General features: G+C 59.1%; 1 protein-coding gene across 9 annotated transcripts in view; it reads left to right on the plus strand.

Moving 5' to 3' along the window:
- ADGRG1 (adhesion G protein-coupled receptor G1) overlaps nucleotides 1-19,711 on the plus strand; it is a 39,401-nt gene that overhangs the window by 6,067 nt on the left and 13,623 nt on the right. Inside the window, exon 1 of one of the 9 annotated variants that reach the window (XM_043599294.1) lies at nucleotides 1,103-1,555. The exons of 2 other annotated variants lie outside the window; for them this stretch is intronic. The gene's annotated coding sequence lies outside the window, so the exon portion shown is untranslated. Of the gene's footprint in view, nucleotides 1-1,102; nucleotides 1,556-3,278; nucleotides 3,450-11,855; nucleotides 11,967-12,413; nucleotides 12,546-13,277; nucleotides 13,300-19,711 lie in introns of those variants that run through there. 6 more of the 9 variants (XM_043599300.1, XM_043599298.1, XM_043599303.1 and 3 more) reach the window with 6 other exon arrangements.

Genomic DNA, 19,711 nt, shown 5'->3' on the forward strand with positions numbered 1-19,711 from the left:
CAGGCCCCACGCCAGAGGTCTGGGGAGGCTGGATTCATGAGTGGTCGGGAGAGCCATGTGCAGCCAGACCTCCCGGGCCTGCATCCCCACTCTGCCACTTCCCAGCTCTGTGGCCTTGGGCAAGTTAATTCCCTTCTCTGAGCTGCATTTCTCAGCCTTGTGCTCTCCCTTTGTCGTCGCCACATTCACGGCAAATATTTACTGAGGGCTCATCAAGTGCCGGGCACTGGCCTGAGCAATGTGTTTTCCTCCTCGCCACTGTCCTGTGGTGCTATGGTGATGGTGTGGTGTGAGGCAAGATTCTGGAATGTAGTAAGTGGTCAGTAAATGTAATCATTATTATTACTGTTATTATTATTGCTGTCACCACTTACCCTCATTATGTTGTGAAATTCTTACAGCACCTTTGACTTGGGAGTCGTGTGGGGATGAGAGAGGACAGGGAGTCCCTGCTCCACAGGGCGCAGGGCGGGCCATGAGCCATCCGAAGCTTCCTGACTCCTAGGGTGGCTATTAACCTTAACCGTGGGAGGGAGCTGCTGACAGAGGCCAGTGGCCAGAAGGGAATGTAGGCATCAGCCCCAATCCCAGTTTCTCCCCTTGAGCTTTTGGAGCCAGCAGGAGTGATTCTTCACCCGGGCCTCAGTTTCCCCTTTGGCCCAGCAGATGTACTAACAGGGACCTTTCCGGAAGCCCCTGGGGTCTCAGAATCTAGAACGGGAGTCTTAGAATGTTGGAGCCCGGGAAGCATCGAGATGAGTCCCTTTGCTGTGAGGACTGAGGCTCAAGGAAGTCTCAAGGTCAGGTGGTCAGTTGTGCGTGGCCTGGGTGGCCACATGCCAAGCCACTTGACACCCCCCCTCCCCCAGTGCCTTCCGCTCTGCCGGTCAGCGCCGGCTCCTGTCTGCTGCTAAGGAGGCTGAACTCTCCTTCAGGAAGGGGCAGTTGTCGCCTGGGCCTGAGGCGGGGCCGGGGGCGGGGGGGGGGGGGAGTGCGGTGGGCAGCATCTGAGTGGCCTGTCACCATGGCAACCCTAGCCTCTCTGCGGGAACTTTGGGGAGAAGAGCCCTGGGGAAGCGACAGATGGAGGGCAGGGAGGCAGAGTTATCCCCAGGCGGGGCTGTCTGTCCGCGAAGCCTGGCACCTGTCTGCCAGGATCGGTGGGTGGTGAGGCTGAGGTGCCCCCTTGCCCAGCGCTGAGTCACGGGCATCCCCCAGGGTCACCGCCTGAGCTCTCTCAGCCCTGCCCCCTCTGAGAAATCTGTGACTCACGTATGGTCCCGTCATCCCAGCCAAGCTAGGGAAGAGGGAGGAGCCCGACTGGGGCAGGAGGGGGCCGTCCCCCCACAAACAGTCGCAGCCTCGCCGCCTCGCCTGCCTCCGCAGCTGCCTGCCCGCCTTGCTCTGCTGCAAGAGAGGAGCTGGGTGCCTCCCACACTCACCAGCCTGCCCACTGGGGGCAGCCTGACCCTGGCTGGGGGGCTAAGCCTCTGAAGTGGGACTTGAAAGGCATTCCAGCTGCCTGGTCCCACACAGGACCTTCCTCCGGCACCAGGTACCAGATCAAGGGTGTGACAGCAGGAGGGAAGAGGGAGGTGTGCGGCAGAGGGTAGGGGGAGGCCTCTTGGGGGCAGCCAGCCCGGATGAACGCTGCTGTGCGGGGTCTCCAGTGTTGGGGGTAGTCGGACAGGGAGGTGTCTGAGAAGGGAACGGGGCCCCACAGGATGGAATCTCTCAGAGCCGCCAGTCCTTTGTTAACTAGAGAAACTGAGGCTCAGAGTGGTATCGTCACAGGACCCAGCAAGCTGGGGTCTGCTCTCTGGGCTGTGAGACAACTCCCCATTCCTGCTCCCACTGCACAGATGGGAGAGCTAAGGCTCTCAGGTGGCTTACCCAACGTCAGGTACCAAGTCCGGGGATAAAGAACCGGGGTCCAGTCCGAGGGAGGATAGGACTCTCGTGGACAGTTTTGCTCACAGATGTCCAGGGCTGGGTCCCGGGTCCCCAAGTGAGCCAGGGGCAGTCTGGCTCTTCACCACACAGGCCACTTTCGGGAGGAGGTAGTCCCGGCCATGGGGTCTGAACGTGGGGAGTGAGAGAGGGTCCTGAGAACTAGGGGCGGATACATGGGGCAGTGGAAGCTGAGGCTGGAGCCCCCTGCCCACTAACCTCCAGACCCCGGTGCCCCCATCTGTGTGGAACTGATAGGGCTTTCTCTCCAGGTGCTACCGCAGCGCCCGCCCTGGGGGATCTGCTGGATCCTGTTCTTCCCTCTTCCCCAACCAGCCTCCTTCCTGCGGTGCCGAGCTGAGGTCTCTGGTGGCCCCACAGGAGGAACTGGTGCGCATTTTACTGAGGAGGGTTGGGGGGCACCTCTCGCCGTACCCCCCAATGCCCATCCTGCCTGGAGCAGTCCCGGCCTGGCCTAGGCGGGTGGGTAAGAACAGGCTTTGCAGCTCCAGAGGGCCAAAGAAGTTATTCACCTGAACATTTATTGAGTGCCTGCTGTGTGTATGATATCCTGGGGGTGGGGGCAGCGAATGAGATAAACAAGGTGTCTTAGAACCCATGGGTGGCCCAGGCCCGACGCCAGGGCCCCTGCCCCCTCACTGTGGGTACCCTGAGGGCGGAGGTGCTTTCTTGGGGTTGGAGACTGAGTGGGAAGAAGCATCTCCTGGCAGTGAGAGCCGCTAGCTGCTGAGTTGGTTCCCCAGCCCAGGCCAGGGTCCTAGGGGACCTTCTCTGCCAACATCTAGAGGTTGGACTCGTTTTGAGGCTGGACCTAATCCCCCTTTGCTGTGGGGACCCTGGGGACCTGAGATACGGGTCCACCTCAGTCACAGCACCTTGCCTTGCCTCTCTCTTTGGGCCTCAGTTGTCTCAGCTGCTAAATGGGTGTGTAGGCATGATGATAGATGCCCTGCCTCCAGTGGTCCTGGGGCTTGGCTCCGAGAGTGTCAGCTTGTGAAAGATATCACCCCAGGCCCAGCCTGTGAGGGAGACGCTGTGCCGGGCGGCCTGTGCACACTCTTGCTGCTGGCTTCAGGGCCCTGGGCCGCTGGGCAGGGGGTGGTCAGCCTGGCCGTGACACCCCATCGTGTCAGGGACACAGACAAACAAGATAGCTAGGACCTGAGGCGGAGGAGTGTCAAAATGTTGCCAAGAGGGGGAGAGGACTTTCTGGGCTGGGAGGATCCGGCTGGGCTTGGAGAGTGGCGGAGAGGGCTGGTGTGCCTCTGGGAGCGTGGGGCGCGGGGCATTTCGGGCAGAGGCAGTTGCATAGAGAAGGGCTCGGAATGATGCGAGCCTGGAAATGGGGCAGATGATGGCCCTGGAGACCTGGCACGGGTCACTTTATGGAGCCTGCAGGGCCAGGCTGGCAGGTCTCGATCTGCTCTGCAGAGGAGGGATGGCAGGATGACGTGGGCAGCACAGCAGCCAACAGCCAGGTCAGATGGGTGCTGGGTGGGGGCTGGGTGCTCTGGCTGTGACCCCAACAGGATGGGGAGGGCAGGGCTATGATGCGCCGTGGCCTGGCTGCCCGAAGCCCAGGCTGTAGGGCTCAGGGCTCTTGCTTGAAAGGCAGCTTCATGGCTGTGGGGACGGAGGGGGAGGTGGCCGCTCAGCTGAAGGGACAGCGGATGAAAGAGGCAGTAGAGCAGTGGTGGGGTCTCTGTGCTGCGGGGATCGCCTTCCTAGCAGGGCTGGGCAGGACAGAGACGGGAGGGGTGAGGGGGGCAGGCACAGCCACGAAGGGGCCACGTGGACCGTGCTCCAGCTGAGCCGGGCCACAGGCTGCTTCATCCTCAGCAAGAGCTGCGTGTGGGTGTGGGTGTGGGTGGTAAGTGCTGGGTGGTGGGTGCTGGGGGCAGTGCCCCTTTGGGGGATGCAGGCACAGGTGGGCTTCTACAGGGCAGGGGGGAAGAGTCGGGGCAGGGCTCTGAAGCAGGGCGTGGAGGAGGCAGTGGGGGTGTCCGGGGTGCAGGTGGGGAGATGGGAAAATGTGGCAACACAGCCCCGAAGCCCAGTGCCACCCCTCCCCCTGAACCAGAGCCAGAGCGGGCCTGGCACCCACAGTCCCGTCCTCGGGGAGGCCCTGTGGACCCTGCCTTCTGATTCACGGCAGATGGGGCATCACGTGAGCACATCATCAGGGACGCAGGCGCCCAGGGACCAGGCAGATGGCGAGTGGGAGGTGGGGCAGGGCTGGCACAGAGGGGTCCCTCGAACAGCGGGGAGGGGCTGGCTGGGCCTCCGCCTCTCCAGGCTTACCCTCCGCCAGTCGGCATGCCTCACCAGGAGTTCCTCGAGGCCCTTGCGGAGCCCTGCAGATTCTGGGGTCAGGCCCGGGCTGCTGGGGAGCAGGACTGAGGGTGTGGGAGGAGTTTGGGACACCAGTATGTGACCCCTGCTGGGTGCCAGCCTGCCTGAGCACAGGTGGGCTGAGGCACCTGCCCGGGTCCCTTAACCTCCCAACTCTCCCTGGATCCCAGTGGTTTGGCCGGGGCGGGAACATCCTGGCCCTTCCCGGCCTCAGACCCCGCTGGGCCCTGGGCTCCGCGCTTCGCACACCCTTCGTTCCTGTGAGGCACGTGCCCCTGGTGCGCCTGCTTGAGAGACGAGGACCCTGAGGCACAGGAGGCTTACCCATGAGTAAGTGCTGGTCTTTGGGGCTGCAGAGTGCGAGATCTCGTCCACTGTGCTCTCCTGGCCCCTCAGTCAGGAGGGGGCTCCTCGACCAGACCGGGCTCCGCGCTGGGTGCCAGAGGGCACGTGCCCCTGTCTCAAACCCCATCCCTGCCACTGCCGAGCCCACGGTCCGCTAGGGTGTCAGGACCCACAGAGACAGCAAGGCCGGTTTACCGGGGGAGAATCCTGGCTTCGTTCCCCTCTGGTTGTGTGAACTGGGGAGTCTGCCCCGGTTTCCTTACCTGGAAAAAGCGGATAGCCGTAGTGTGTATGTTGGGGGGCAGTTGTGAACGTTAAGGAGTTAATGCAGTAAAGCGTCTAGCATAGCGCCTGGCCCCATAAACGTTCGTCTTTGTCATATGATCTCCACGGCGGGCAGATGGGTGCACTGAGGCCCGGAGACAACTTGTAACAACCGGCAGCAGTAGGGGGGGAAGGGGGAGGATTGGGTGCTTCATCCTGCCTCCCCCCTGGGGAGAGCCGGGGCTGCCTGGGCTCTGGCAGAACCTACCCCTTCCTCCTCCTGCCTGACTTGTGCTGTGGTGTGGAGGTCAGTGGCGTGGGCACCTGGCTCTTGAGCGGCTACAGGCTCGGGCTCACAGTCTGCGCGTGCTTGGCAGTTGCAGGCAGGCAGAGATAAAAGCGTAGCCCCAGAGAAGCCGGCGGAGCCTCTGGGCATCGGAGGACAGGGCTCTGCATTACAGGGAGGCGGCCCGGGGCGGGGGCCTTGCTGTCTGGAAGCCAGCCCAGCTCCAGCTCCCTGAAAGAGGCTGGCGGTTCACAGCTAATGGCTCCAGGCTGGCTCCCCAGGCTCAGGGCCACTTAAACTAACTCTGGAGATGAGCACTACAATGACAACAATGAGAGACGAGAGAGACCTCTCAGGTCTCTGCCCTGTCCTCAGGCCTCTGCCTTCCCCCTCCCAGAAGCCCTGGCCTTGGCTTTCCAGGCCCAGCGGGGAGAGCAGAGGGCTACAGGGGCCCAAGGGTGCAACCTCCCTGGACCTCAGTGTCCTCGCTATACGTGGAGAGGAGAGTGCCACCCCCTGGCAGGGTGGTTGCTGGAATTTGGGGCAGCCGATGGGGGCAAAGTGTGTCCTAAGCACGTTGTGCAGCTTTGAGAGGCCTTCCCTAAACCTGGGCTGAAGGTTTTGTCTTCAGGGTCACATGGTAGCCAAGTTAGAACTAGGTTCCAATCCTTGAAAAGTGACCTTGAGCAGGAAGCTCTGTCTCTCAAAGCCTCATTACTCGGGCTGTAAAATGGGGATGAAGGCACCTGGTATCTCTAGGGGACCCTGTGGGGATTAGCTGAGACGCCTAAACACATAGGGCCCCACGGGCAGTAGATCCCCACGTCCAGTTGTCCCAGACCTTTGCTCCTCCGTCATCCAGTTCAGCTGTTCCCCCAAGAGAAGCAGCATGGTGGCCCTGGGGCTGTCTGGCTTTGTCCCAGCTCCATCAACTGTGTGAACTTGGGCAGGTGTATTAGTCTCTCTGTGCCTTGTTTGCCCCATCTTAAAAATGAGGATGGCAGGGGCGCCTGGGTGGCTCAGTCGGTTAAGCGTCCGGCTTCGGCTCAGGTCGGGATCTCGTGGTCCGTGAGTTCGAGCCCGCGTCGGGCTCTGGGCTGACCGCTCAGAGCCCGGAGCCTGTTTCGGATTCTGTGTCTCCCTCTCTCTCTGCCCCTCCCCCGTTCATGCTCTGTCTCTCTCTGTCTCCAAAATAAACAAACGTTAAAAAAAAATGAGGATGGTAATGGCGCCTTGAGAAGGTTAAGTGAGCCACTAAATTTTAGGTGCTGAGTGTAGTGCCTGGCACGCCATAAGCGATCTTGTCGTTGCCACTGTTCCGGGCCACCACCAAGACCTTAGGAAGCAGCAGTGAGTTCATCGTGGAGCATTAGCCCCGTGCCCCCATGACATCATTGGGAAAGTCGCCAGGCACCGGAGAGCCCGTGGGGCCTTGGACGCCCCCATCTAGGGGGGTCTTGATCTGCTGGCATGCATTCTTCAAGAATGGGGCTCCCTCCTGTTCTTCTCTGTGGCCCAGGGACTGACCCGCTTGGCCACTGTGCCGGGCCTGTACGGGAGGCCTGAGTTCAAGCTGGGAGGGTTTCCTCGGGCAGCACTCTGTGGTTACTTCTCCGCTGGTCTGAGTTCCCTTGGCCTCTTGGCCCCTTGCCTGCACTGGGTGGCTGACCCCCTCTGGGTCCCTGGCCAAGTATGGCTCTCAGGGAGGGCTCTGTGGTTAGTACCTTGGGTCTCTGACCCTGTGGCAGGGGGGACAACTGCCCAGACCCACCTGTCTTCATGGTGACAAATGTGAGGGAGGGGTGAGCCCCAGGGGCCGACTGGAGCAACTGAGTCACGTTTGGCCTGGTGCCCTCTGCCCAGTGCTCCACCGGCTGTGTCACCATCTGGGCATGCGCCAAACCCCGGAGAGACTCATAACCACCCCCACTCCTACCTAGGACATACAGTTGCACTGCCTACAAAGACCCTCGTTCAGTCCTGGGTGCTGCTGGCCCTTGGAGATTTGAATCTTTATCCACACTTCACAGATGAGGAAGCAGGTGTCAAGTTCGCTGGCCAGTCAGTGGCAGTGGGGGCCTGAGCACAGGGCTGGGCTGTTTCCCACAGCACCACAGATGGCTGCACCCATTTGCGGTAGTGAGCTCCCCGTCCCTGCAAGTGTTTAAGTTTGGCAGGGCAGTGTAGAGGGAGCTTGAGCAGAGTGTGAGGTTCTTCACGGCTCCTTCCAGCCCGGAGCTTTTCTGGCCGTGGGCGGGAGAGGCACCCAATTCCCACATTCTCCCCAGGCATTAAGTCCCTGAGCAGCCAGCCCACTGGTCATCCTAATGGCATCAGATGGTGTTTGTGGGCGGGTGGTGCCTCCACAGCCTCGCCTGTCACTGTGCCCAGACTTCCACCATTAGCACCCATCCAGTGGCATCTTTGGGACGCTCCCATTGTTGCCTAATCATCCAGCACGCCAGGTGAAGGTGCACCGGGTGTGAGGGCATCGGGGCTCAGGGACCAACTGAGACAGGAGGCTGTGATGGAGGGGTCAGAAAGGGGGAACCCCCCCCCTCCCCAATCATCAGGGAGCTGATGCTGTCCCTTGCTCTCCCTATCCCATGGACCTGTGCCTGGGTACGGGTGTTCCCAACTCTGCGGTTCTAGCCCCTCCCACACACTTGCATGTGATAGAGCCTCACGAGAGAGCTGAGGGCAGCAGGCAGGGCCAGAAGGAGTCCTCACGCGCTTTCCTCAAAGCTGTATTTATCGTATGTCTGTGGCTGAGCCTGCCACAGCCTCCTGGGCCCTGCCGCCTATGCACACACCCCAGACCAGATGGACAGAGTCTGCTCTCCAGCTCCTGGGCTGGGAGCCAAGGATGCCTGGGTCCTGGTGCCTGGCCTGGCAAAGGGGGCGCCGGGCCGGGGTGCAGTACCCGTCCCTAGCTGTGGCTGGGAGGACGGCCGGTGCTTTCCCACGGAGACTCTGCAGCAGGTGTCAGCACGCCTGGGAGTCCTGCCTCGGCTCCTCAACTTGGGTTCCCTCTTTCACAGAGCTGGAAGCCACAGTAACTGCCGTCCAGGGAGGGTAGGAGTGTTTGCAGACCCCATGGGTGTGGGCAAGAGGGGGCCTGGCCCCTGTTCCCAGGCTGTGAAGTTTTGGGTGTAGCACAGCCTTGTAGACCTGCATATCCACCTCCCTAGAGTGGCTGACGCTTCCTCTCCATGTCCTGGAGATGCCAGGACTGGGGCCTGGGGGGCCACACGGAGCAACGGGGACAGTGCAGCTAAGGGAGTGTATAGGGCTGGATTGGAGTCCAGTCTTGCCAGCTGTGTAACCCCGGGCAAGCGACTTCTTCTCTCCGAGCCTCAGTTTCCTTAGCTGTAAAATGGGCCTAATAGTGTCCCCTCCTAGAGTGGGCATGTGCATTATGGAAGTCAGGTGCAGTTCATATGGTTTGTGCACCCACATGGTTCCCTTCCCTGCCCCAGCAGCCTTGTGAGTCTCTGCGTGCTGGCCCTTGGGATATGCCCACCCCCAGGTTCCTAGACCCCAGGGTCCTCCGTGGCCACAGACATGTGCTGTTTCCCATCCCTGCTCCACCTTGGGGAGCCCACAGGAGTCCAGATGGAAGTTAAGCATTTGCAGAAGTGGGAATGGGACCCACCTTCACTGGCAAATTCCTCCCTGGGCCCCCTCTTAGCCCTGGGCCAGAGGAGTGAGTGGTCAAGGGGCCTGATGTTAATAACTTTGCCTTTGTGTCAAGAGAAAACCCAAGGTTCAGTGATCACAAATTTAGGTGGCATCTCAGACATCATCTAATCTAGCAACTTGGAAAGTCTGTTTTGGTCCCAATGATTTAGAAAAGGCTTGATCTTGCAAGCTTCTGCATTGTAGGACTTTTCAGAGCCTTTACCAGGCAGCCGTGTATTGAAGGAAATGCTGGGCTGGAGTTTCAGGTCCCATCCCTATTCTCAAGCTGTGCAGTCTTGGGAGTCCCTCTCTGGCCAAGCACTTGGCAGAGGTACGTATGCCCCTGACCAGTCAGATGCTGGGGAGTCGGGATGGCTCAGTGCTGGAACCCCTGCCGCAAGTGGCACTTTTGGCTCAAATCTGTAGCATCGGGAATTGGCTCCTATTGGCAAGAGGCTTGGAGCCTGCCTGACCCGGTTAGAATCCCAGCTCTGGTCATTCATTCGTGTATTTAACGAGTAGTCATTGAGCGTCTACTGGGGGCCAGACTCCTGCTAGGGCGGGAGCTACAGGTGGTGAGCCAGACAGACAAGACAGGGTAAATGTTGAGAAATGGAGACCAAGTAAGCTAATTGGAGGATCATCTGACAGTGTTGAGTGCTGTAAAGTTAAGAAGATAAGGCGATACGGAAGAGAGTGATGACAGGGAGGATAATTTTGGTTGGGTAATCGTGGATGGCTTCTTGGGGGAGGAGATATTTGAAGTAAGGACTGAGAAGAGAAGACACCAATCAGAGAATGGGTCCAGGAAGGAATGTGCTATGCTTCGGGGAAAGCACATGCAAAGCCCTGAGGTGTGTCTGAGGATAGAAAGAAGGCTAGTGTGCTGCCGAGTTGGTGAACTCAGCAGCGAGTGGGTGGCATTAAGGTGGAGACAGGGTGGTGTGGGGTCACTAGCTTATTTTGGTAGCCATGCTGCTCCCTGAGCCTCAGCTGCCTGATTTGTAAAAGGAGCCTCATTTTTTGTCCCACACACCTCCACTCTGGTCGTCAGTGTCAAGACCATTGTCAATGTCTTTGGCAGAGACTTGGCTCAGGGCGGCAGTGACCTATGAGCTATTGTAGGTATTTTTGTCATTGCAAGTGCTTGGAGACTTTCGGTGGGACCTGGGATGTTTCGCCTCTGTTTCCCCGCTTGTCGCTGCAGTTAGTGAGCACCAAGTGTGTGTAAAAGGCCAGGGGGGCCCCATCTGCGTCCTCCCCTGGCTCCCCTGAACTGCAGCCCCCTGCCAACTCTTTTTAAGCACAGAATCTTCTGATCCAACAGTGACTCCCTTCTCTGGCGCAGCAGGCTCTAGAATCCTTTCCGGGCGAAGGTTCCACTGAGAACAGCAGTTCCTTTCTTTGCTTTCTTTTCCTCTTCCTCCCGGGGCCAAAAATAGTGCCTGAATGGGACACAGCTCTGGGCCAGTGGCAAGACAATAGCTGCCTCCTGGCTCTGGTCCATGGGTGGGGGAGGAGGTGTGAGGGTGCATGGGCACTCCATCCCCCTGGCCCCAAGCCCTGCTGCCTTTCCCATGGCCTCTGCCAGAAACCACCGCAAAGCCCCTCCGTCCCCTTTGCGTGTGATAGCCAAGGGGGTTCCCCACTTGTTCTGGGAAAGTGTTTATAGCTGCTTGGCTGCGACCCTAGCCCCTCAGCCCCCTGAACAGCGCCACCCTGTCTCTGATCTGCCGCTGCTCTGGAGCCAAAACTCCAGCCGAGACGTCTGTCCCTGGTTCCCTTCCCTGGCCTGTCTGGCACGTGGAGGCCACCCGTGCCTTTGATGTCCTTTCCTCTTTGACTCACTGGCTATGGAGGACTTTTTAGAGGTCACAGTGATGTGCCCTCCTGGGAGGAGGTGAGCTCCCTCTCACTGGAGGTGATCAAATTAAGTTCAGATGTCCACTGGATGGGGGGCAGGATTAGTCAAGCATCAGAGGGACATTTGGTCTTGATGTCTCCATGTCTCAGAGGAGATCTTGGTTTGAGACCCACACCCCTCCTTTGCCAGCTAGGCGGCTTTGGCCTGGCCACCTCACTTCCCTGAGCCTCTGCTTCCCCATCTGTAAGAGAGCTTCAACAGGGCTGACCTCGGAGAGTGGTAGAAGTCGATCTCCAAAATGCCTGGCGTAGTATCTGGCACATAGAAGGGGTTTCGGAAGCTTTGCCTCTGTTCCCTTCCCTCCCCGCACTGGTACTTACTCTGGATCACAGAAAGGAGAGTCTGACCCACTCCTGGCCCTCAGAAAACTCTCTGAAAGGAAGCCAGGGGGAAGCTCCCCAGGCCTAAGGATAACTCAGAAGGAAGATTCCTGGTGGGGTCTGGCAACTTAGGAAGGCTTCCTGGAGCAGGTGCCCCCCTAGGACTCTTCTAGAGAAGTAGGTACACATTCTGTACTTCTGACAGCCAATGGTTGGTGGGGGAGGCTAGAGGGGTGTCCAGCTTGGGATGAGGTCAAGGCCACAGACTGGCAACCCCCAGGGGCAAATGCAGCTGACAGTAAGCATCTTGGGTGACAAGAGTAGCCCCCACCGGGTCCTAAAGGGATTTGGTTTAAAGTCAGTGCTGACAAACTTAGGCAGGTGGCCTCCAGTGCTCTCTATAACCTCCTCCCGCCAGCTCTCCCTGCTGGACCCAGGGCAGCATCTGAGTCTGGAGACTTGGGTACCAGACAAGTTAGGGGGCTTGTGCTGTGCTGGGTCGGAGCCGGGGAGTGACGTAGTTGCCTTCCTGCAGCTGCCAACGGTTGCCAGGGAAACGGTTGCCAGGGGCTGCTGTCACCTGCGCCCCTTCTCCCGGGCCGGTGGCTGGGGCTTGCAGCCCGTCTTCCCTGGCTGCCCGCTTTGTTTGAAGCTCCAGGGAGGGGGCAGGGGCTGGGGTGGCTCTGCTTGGAAATCCTCCTCGCGGAGACTGAGCCACCTCCCCAGCAGGCAGCAGTCTGCAAGGGAGGCCAACCCTTTGCTCTCGCGTTCGCGCTCTTTACACACTTGCAGTCCACTCGGTGCCACAAAGGCGGAGCTCCAGGTACGATTCTTCCCCTCCTCCTGTCTTCCCTCCATCCCTCTCACTCCTGGTCCTGCTTCCTTCTCCTCCCCCTCCCCTTCCCTTTTCCTTCTTCTCCCTCCCCTCCTTTACCTCCCCCTCCCCTGCTCCTCTCCTCCTCCTTCCCTTCCCCCTCTCTTTCTTCTCTCCCTCCATCCCTCTCCCCCATCTCCCCTTTCTCCCCAACACCTATAGCTGATGGGTGGGGTGGGGGTGGAGCTAGGTGGCACCAGGGACCCTGGGAGAGTCACAGATGCTACGCTAAGAGGGATTCGTCAGTGATTAGAGAGCGGCTCAGGAACAGGGAGGAATGGTTGAGAGTAAGGGCCCCACAACCCTCCCCTCGGTCACTCTCTGGGCTCCACCCCCAATGATTAAAGATAAGCCTCTGAGAGGTGTTGGGAGGCTGTGTCCCTGGCTGGGCTGGCAGGAGCCATGCTCCATGATGGGCATGGGGGTCCCCTGGACCCTCAGGGGAAGGGTGTTCAGCTAACCCCAAGGAAACACGTTTTGGAGCATCTCTTCTGTGAGTTTTAAAGAGAACCCTTTTCTAGCAGTCAGGTAAGGTCAAGGGGAAATGGGCTACAGGAACAAGAGCATCCCTTCTGGAGCCAGGTCCTGGGAGCAGCATCTCGTCTCCACCACTCGGCTGGCTATAGGTCTCAGTTTCCTTATTTGTCAAATGAGCGTAATGGTACTTGTCTCTTAAGGTTTGGGGGAGGATGAGGGTTACTTTGGGTAAAGAGCTTAGAATCAAATCTTGCGTTTCCAAAGAACCTGATTCATGTTGCCTTTGTTACGGGAGGTGGCAGGCACACCGCCCTTGAGGTGTGCGAATGGGGGTGGAGGACCCCGCGGTCCTGGGTGGTGCCTGCCGTGGGAGCAGCGAGCTGGATGCGATCCTGGTCTGTGCGTCCGCTACCCTTCCCCAGAGGGGGCTGGTCCCTCAGCCTTGACTAGGCCCCCAGCCTTGTTGGGGGAGGAGGCTGTGTGTCCCGCTGTCCTCTCAGCCAGGAGCGGGACCGGAGGAAGAGGGAAGAAAGGGAGGGTTGGTGGCTGGCCTTCGAAATGCGAGGGTCCTATACCCCGAAGACGGGCTTTCTGCCAGGCCCAGCCTAGCTGACCTGTAGCCCCCAGAGCAGGGAGGTAGCTGTGCTGACCTCGCAGGCCTGGCCTTGAGCAGTGTGGGAACACAGATGGGGAAGGAACATTTCAGCCAGACAACTGAGGTCTGCCTGTGGTTTGAGAGGGAAGAGAGTCTGGCCAGGAGGAGAGGGGCCCAGCATCTTCTTTGTTCCCTTCTATCACCTGGGAGGTAAGCCCTGCCCTTCCCTGTAAGCATCCTGAGGGCCTGGGCTATAGAGAAGACTTTGGGGGGGGGGGGGTTGGCGGCAGGGACTGGGCTCACAGTCAGCCACTTAACACTGGAGGAAACTGAGGCTCACAGAGGGGACAGGCTGGCTGAAAGTTCCCGGGGCCAGGTGTGGACCTTGCACATCTAACTCCCGCCAACTCTGCTCCGGGAGTCTGCATTCCCTGGGCAGGTGCCGACAGTGTGTGCCCTGGGGTCCTAGAGTCCGGCCTCGACTGCTCCCTGGGGACAGGGCGGCGGGGAGACTTGGCAGGGGGCCGCACAACGTGCCGGCAGCACGGAGCTGGCACCAGGGTCCCTGGACTGCCTTTGGGAAATCCTGGCGCCTGAGCCCAAACCCAGCCTGGGCCAGATCTGGGACTCTTCTGATCTCTTCTCTTCTTTAGGTGGCAGGTCCCTATCATCCATTCTCAAATTATAAGAGGCTTTAATTCTCAGCTTCTAAAAGCTCTGGCATGTTCACTTGTCTCTTTCTTTCTCCCTCTCTGCCCTTCTCTCCCTCCTTCCCTCTCAATTCCAGCCTTTTAAGTGTCACAGCTGCTTGAAGCGAGGCTGAGAGCCCAGCTGACTGTGGCTGACTTTAATGGAATGGCTAACCTGGGGACCGAGCTGGCAGTGTCCCCTTTCCTCAAGAGCTGCTGCTGCCAGCCTAAGGGAGGTGGGATGGGGCCTCACACACCTCCGGCTCCCTGGGGACCTCTTGCCTGGAAGAGTCAAGGATGCTGATGACTTGCCCTGGGGAACATCACAGCCTGAATGGCTCCCGCAGCCCATCTCAGGCTAGCTAATGGCCTAAGAGGGGAGGGGAAGGGCTGGAGGCTGGAAGGGAGGTTGCTGACAGGTTTCTTATGTGTGTGGAATCAAGATTTTTGAGAGCAACATGTTTCTCATGTTGACAACAGGTGCTCATGCTAAAAAGGATACACCATCACGGTGGGCTGGGAAACTAAGCCCAACCAAGCTCTGTGAATTTTCTTTTTGCAGGACTTATCAGAGCCTTTGATGTGCTAATACATAAGACCAAACAGGGCCTGCAGCATTTCTCTAACTGTGAACTACCACTTCTTAGAAAGTACTCTGGCAAGTTACTGCTTGGTAAAGATGGGGAGATAGTCTCCTCGAAGGGATAGGACTCTGGAGACCACAATGACAGAAAGCATGGCTTTGGGGTTGGGAGGCCTTGGGTTTGAGACCTGGCTTGGCTGCTTACTTGCTACGTGATCTTAGGCATCACCTAACCTCTTTGAACGTCACTTTCATTATCTTTAAAGTGGGGGTAATGGGGAGACTGGGGGGCTCAGTCGGTTAAGCATCTGACTTTGGCTCAGGTCATGATCTTGCGGTTTGTGGGTCTGAGCCCCACATTGGGCTCGCTGCTGTCAGTACAGGGTCTGCTTGGCATCCTCTGTCCCCCACTCTCTGCCCCTCCCCACTCTCGTGTGCTCTTTCTCTCTCAAAATTAAAGAAACATTTAAAAAGTGGGGGTAATGATAGCACTTGCCTCACAGACTTATGTTGGGGGCTGAGTGATAATTTGCGCAATGCTTTGCACGATGCCAGCACAAATTGAGCACTTGCCAAATGGAGCTGCCGTCCTCCCTGTCCTTGGATTCCGGGGTTCCTCCCCCTGTGCCAGACAGACCCTGTTCAGCCCCACCCGCCATGTGGCGTGGGGCCAGAGTGCGGGGGCAGTGGGGAAAGGGAGTAGAGGCCCGAGGCCCAGGGCATGAGATACATCTCAAGGCTGCCGTCAGGGAGGAGGACTGGTGTGTGGAAAGGCTCGGAGGAGGGAACCCCCAAGCCTGGGCTTGCCTCTGGTCGAGTGGCAACTCTCTGTTGGACCCCCTGAGGCCTCTTAAGTGAGTGTTCTGCTGACAGGCTGCAGGGTGTGTGGCTTTGGTAACTGGCTCTTGGGGAGGACTCAGTGTCCTTTTACGTGGACAGACCCTTTCCTTCCCCCCTCGCAGGGAACTCTCTGCTTCTCCCCTTCCTCGGTCTCCCCACAGGGCCAGGGCCCACCTGGGCACGTGGAGGGAGTCGTTGCCTAAGGGCTTGGCTGGACCAGAAGCCGCGGGGAGGTGGGGCTGTGGGGCTGGGTGGGCAGGGTCGGCCCTCCGGCAGGTCCGGTGCAAGAAAGCCAGGTTCACCCCAGGCGGTGAGTGGGGCAGTGAGTGGGCACAGCCTTGGCATCCGCCAGCCTCTGGCAGCCAGCAGCTAGCTTCATTTTTACTGTCCTTTATTGTGGAAGAATTCCTGACACCTGAAGTCACTGTTTCCCCCAGCCATCCCAGAACACCCTTCCAGGGTGATCCTCCGGCCTAGGTGGTCCCCTAGCTCGAGCACAGCCGCCTGTTTCCAGTTCCCAGTTGGGGAACAGGAGCAGAGGGAGGAGACAGTGAGCCCCGGCAGAGTCTGGAGGGCTGGGCGAGGAGGGGGCTGTGGCCCTGGGTCCCACTCAGGACTCCGGGGACTCGCCCTTTGATTTGTTGGATACATGGTGTTTCTAAGTAAGATTTACTTTTTAATGATTTTTTTAAATGTTTATTTATGAGAGGTGGGGGGAGCGGCAGAGAGAGAGGGAGACACAGAATCCGAAGCGGGCTCCAGGCTCCGAGCTGTCAGCACAGAGCCCAGCATGGGGCTCGAACCCTCGAACCACGAGGTCATGATGGCCCGAGCCGAAGTTGGATGCTTCACTGAGCCACCCTGGTGCCCCAGTAAGATTTACTTTAATCAAGTAATTTGGAAAGCACCAGTGGAGGGTCTTCAGCCCCCCCAGCCCACCCCCCACAGAGGAAACACCTGCAGGCGTCTGCTCTCTGTTCTGTTCTAACTGCCTTCCCGGCTGCCCTTTGAGGTCTGAGCAGCCCTCCGCTCCTCCCCCACAGAGCTGACCTGCCCCCACTCCCAGCCGCCCCCACTCCCAGCCGTCTTCGGCTTTCTCCTTGCTGCTCTGCATACTTGCACTCGCGTGTGTGCACACGCATTCGCATTCACTCGCAAGGTTTCATGCTCACCCACCCTCTCCTTTTCCCTGTCCTGGGTCAAATCCTTCTTTCCTAAGCCCCCTGCACGGGGCTCAGGGGGGTAGCCCGAAGCACCATGCTGCCCCCCACCTACTGGAGAGCATCTAAGGATCCAGGCTGGAGCTGGAAAGCCGAGCTGGGTCCTCTCCCTTCTGTCCCACCCCCAAGGAGGGCCAGACGGGGCTCACGCCTGAAAACCCACTCCAGCGCTCCCCTTCCACCCACGCCCTCCTGCTCCCTTCTGTCCTTTGGGGGGCCCCCTCCAGGTTCCTGGCACCCTGCTAAACGCCAGGTGAACCGCAGAGGAACACGACATGTCCTTGCCCCCAGCCCAGCCATTGCCATTCAGCGCTGAGTGATCTGGGGCTGGGCCCCTGTTGTCTCTGACTTTCTCTGTAAAACACGGTTACCATTAGCCCAGGCTTGTCACCCATGATTCCAAGCCCTCGGAGTCTCAATCCATGGGATGCTTGTTAAAGCCAGACTCCCCACTCCCACCCCGGACCTGCTGCCTCTGATCCTCAGAGTGCAGGGCGTGTGAAATGCATTTTAGTGAACTCCCTGGCATGATTCTGGCCCTCGGGTGAGTCTGGGCACCTCTGGAATGAAGTCTTGGGGCAGTGGGGACCATATAGAATGGAGGGCTCCCCCTCCCCCCAGGAACACATAGTTAATTCTGATCGGGACTGGGCGGTTGGGGAACACTTCATGGGGAGGGTGTGTCTTAACTGAGTCCCAGTAGGTGGGTTGGGTCGTCCTAGGGATGGGGCAGGCATTCCTGGTAAAGGGTCAGTCTGGAGGTGGCACCGAGGTGTTTGCGGTCATCAGGGTGTGTGACGGGAAGGAGGAAAGCAGTGGGGGAGCAGGTCTGGGCATCAGCCCAGCCGGATATGTTGGAGAGGTGCCTGCCCAGGAAGGGTTAACCCCAAGCCCGATCAGGTCCTGTCCACTCAGCTTCCACCTCCATCCTCCGAGGAAATGGGTTTTCCAGGAGCCTGGACTGGGCCCGTGGTGACTCGTGGTTCTACATGGATGGCAGAGGAAGTGACTCAGGCCCCGGGGGGGAGAAAGTGAGCCACGGGTCCCCTGCCCGCTGCCCCCTCCCGCATTGTGAGGATGGGCAGGGCTGGGCCTGAGCTGGAGCCAGGCCTCTTCTCTTGGGGCCAGCAGGGCCCGGGGGTGGGGGTGGGGGAAGTGTCAACTTAGACGAGCCACGGCCACCCTCCACTAGTGTCCTTGGGCACCTTGGGGACCCTGTGATGCTAACCCATTGTGTTAAGCTGGGCTGGACCGTTCTGTTCTCTGCGTGTGTTTACGGAAGGCCTGAAGTCAAGGGCAGCTGCTCCAGAGGGGGGGGAGGTCTCTCCTGAGGTTTGGCCCCCAAACCCCCTCTCCCAGGCTGGAATTGTCTGCACTGCCGGTGGTCTTGGCCACCCCCCTCATTTTGCTCTCCTTTTTTGAAGTGGGGGGGGGGATCTCCCAAAGCCAGGGGAGCACATATCTCTAGGACCTCTGCCCGTACCACTTCTGTAAGGAGCCCTCCAGAGCGAGACCCAGGCCTGTATCTTGGCTCCACCTGGAGTGACCTTGGATCGGATGGCCCTTCCCTAGCCTCAGTTTCCTGGTCTGTAGAATGGCCAAACGGTAGGACCAATCTGACACAGCAGCTCTGGGATTTCACGTGACAGCGCAGGTGACCCCACCGCAGAGATCGGCGTGGTGCTGCTGCTGGGATAGCCCCCCTCGGCTCCCCAGTCCTGGCCCAGTGCTGCGTGAGGTTTCACGGGGGTCTTGCCTGCGGGCCGATGGTGGTTTGAGGAGTACTTGGTAGCCAAACTCTGTCCCGCTCTGCCGGTCCACAGCCCCCAAGGCCAGGGACGAGGTTCTGTCCACATGGTCTGTGTAGAGGTCCACGTAGGGGCCGCTGGTTGCTGAGTCTGGGGTTCAGCCTCCAAAGCACAGGATCCCTCCCTCCGGGTTGAGCCAAGTGGGGGGCACCCAGGGTGGTGACTAGGGCATTCTGCAGCCCCACGGGAGGTGCTGGGAGAGTGTGGCCCCCATCGAGGATGCTGATGTGGGCTGCGTGGGGTGGCGGGTGTGTGTACAGGGGGAAGACGGTGGAGAGCCCCCCTGCCCATGGGCAGCGGGGGGAGCGAGGGAGGAGGGTGTGATGAGATGGGCAGTGGCGGGGTTCTCTGTTGCGTGAAGTGGGGATGGGAAGGTGCTAAGTGAACAAGCTGGGCAGGTTGTTCTTCTCATTGTCCCCAGTACCACTCTCCTGTCTCCTATCTTCTGTTCTGTGAACAGCCTCGGGTCCAGGCTACAAGGGTGGGGTTTCAGTCTCCCCATTGCACTCCCGGATGGGAAGTTTCATGCTCTAAGAATTTCCTGTCAAGGTGCTCTGGAGGCTGAGCTGGCCAGGGCCACAAGGCAGGGGGCATGGAGGGAGGGAGGGGTGGGAGGAAGGCCGGGGGTTGACTTAGGGTCAGGCGTTAGCTGGTCAGAAAGCACACAGGGTTATTTATCTGACACCCATGGCGCCTACCACATGCAGGGTCCTGTTCTAAGTCCTTTACAAGCATCAGTTCATTTGCAGGAGGCCCAGAGAGGGAGAGTAAGTAGCCCGAGGGCACACAGCAAGTGAGCAGGAAAACTGGAAGTCGAACGCAGACAGTCTGGCTCCAGAGCCCTCTCCACTGCCTGAGAGTGGGTTAAAGGAAGCCAGGCAGACCCTCCCACTCAAATCCCCAAAATGTCCGTGGGGACAACGTTGTCCATTTTGGAGTGGCTGTTGCAACAGCTAAGATGGAGTGGAGACGAGCCTGGAAGTGTCAGGGTCGTGCAGCTGGGCCTGTATCTGTGTGTGAGTCCCTTCCATGGTACTCGTGGGGGTGCGGCCTCGCTCATGCCCCTCCAGTGACTAGAAGTTCTCTTCTTCGTCTTGGCCTTTTTGCTCTTGAAGCTCAATCTGAGAGGGTTGATGCAATGTGGATGATTCTGCGCTGTCCTGGGCCCTCGTCTACCAGTAGTGGGAGCTCACTCTGAACAGTCAGCCGGCCAAAGAGAGACATGGATTTTGGCGAGCCCCATCCTTGCTTGCTGGGTCATGTCAGGAAGCCATTAGCCCTCTCTGGGCCTTGAATCCGAATACCATAACATGGAGATTTGGACCAAATTCGCAAGTGATCTGTCAGCTACGAGTTCACAAGTATAGAGCCGTGGCCACTGTGAGGGGGGCTGCCTGGAGGAGGTGATGTTTGGATCAGGGATCAGAGGTAGACAGCAACAGGGACTGGCAGAAAAGAAAGGGGTCCGGACATGCTGCTGTC

The sequence above is a fragment of the Prionailurus bengalensis genome, chromosome E2 (assembly GCF_016509475.1).
Source record: "Prionailurus bengalensis isolate Pbe53 chromosome E2, Fcat_Pben_1.1_paternal_pri, whole genome shotgun sequence".
NCBI lineage: Eukaryota > Metazoa > Chordata > Mammalia > Carnivora > Felidae > Prionailurus > Prionailurus bengalensis.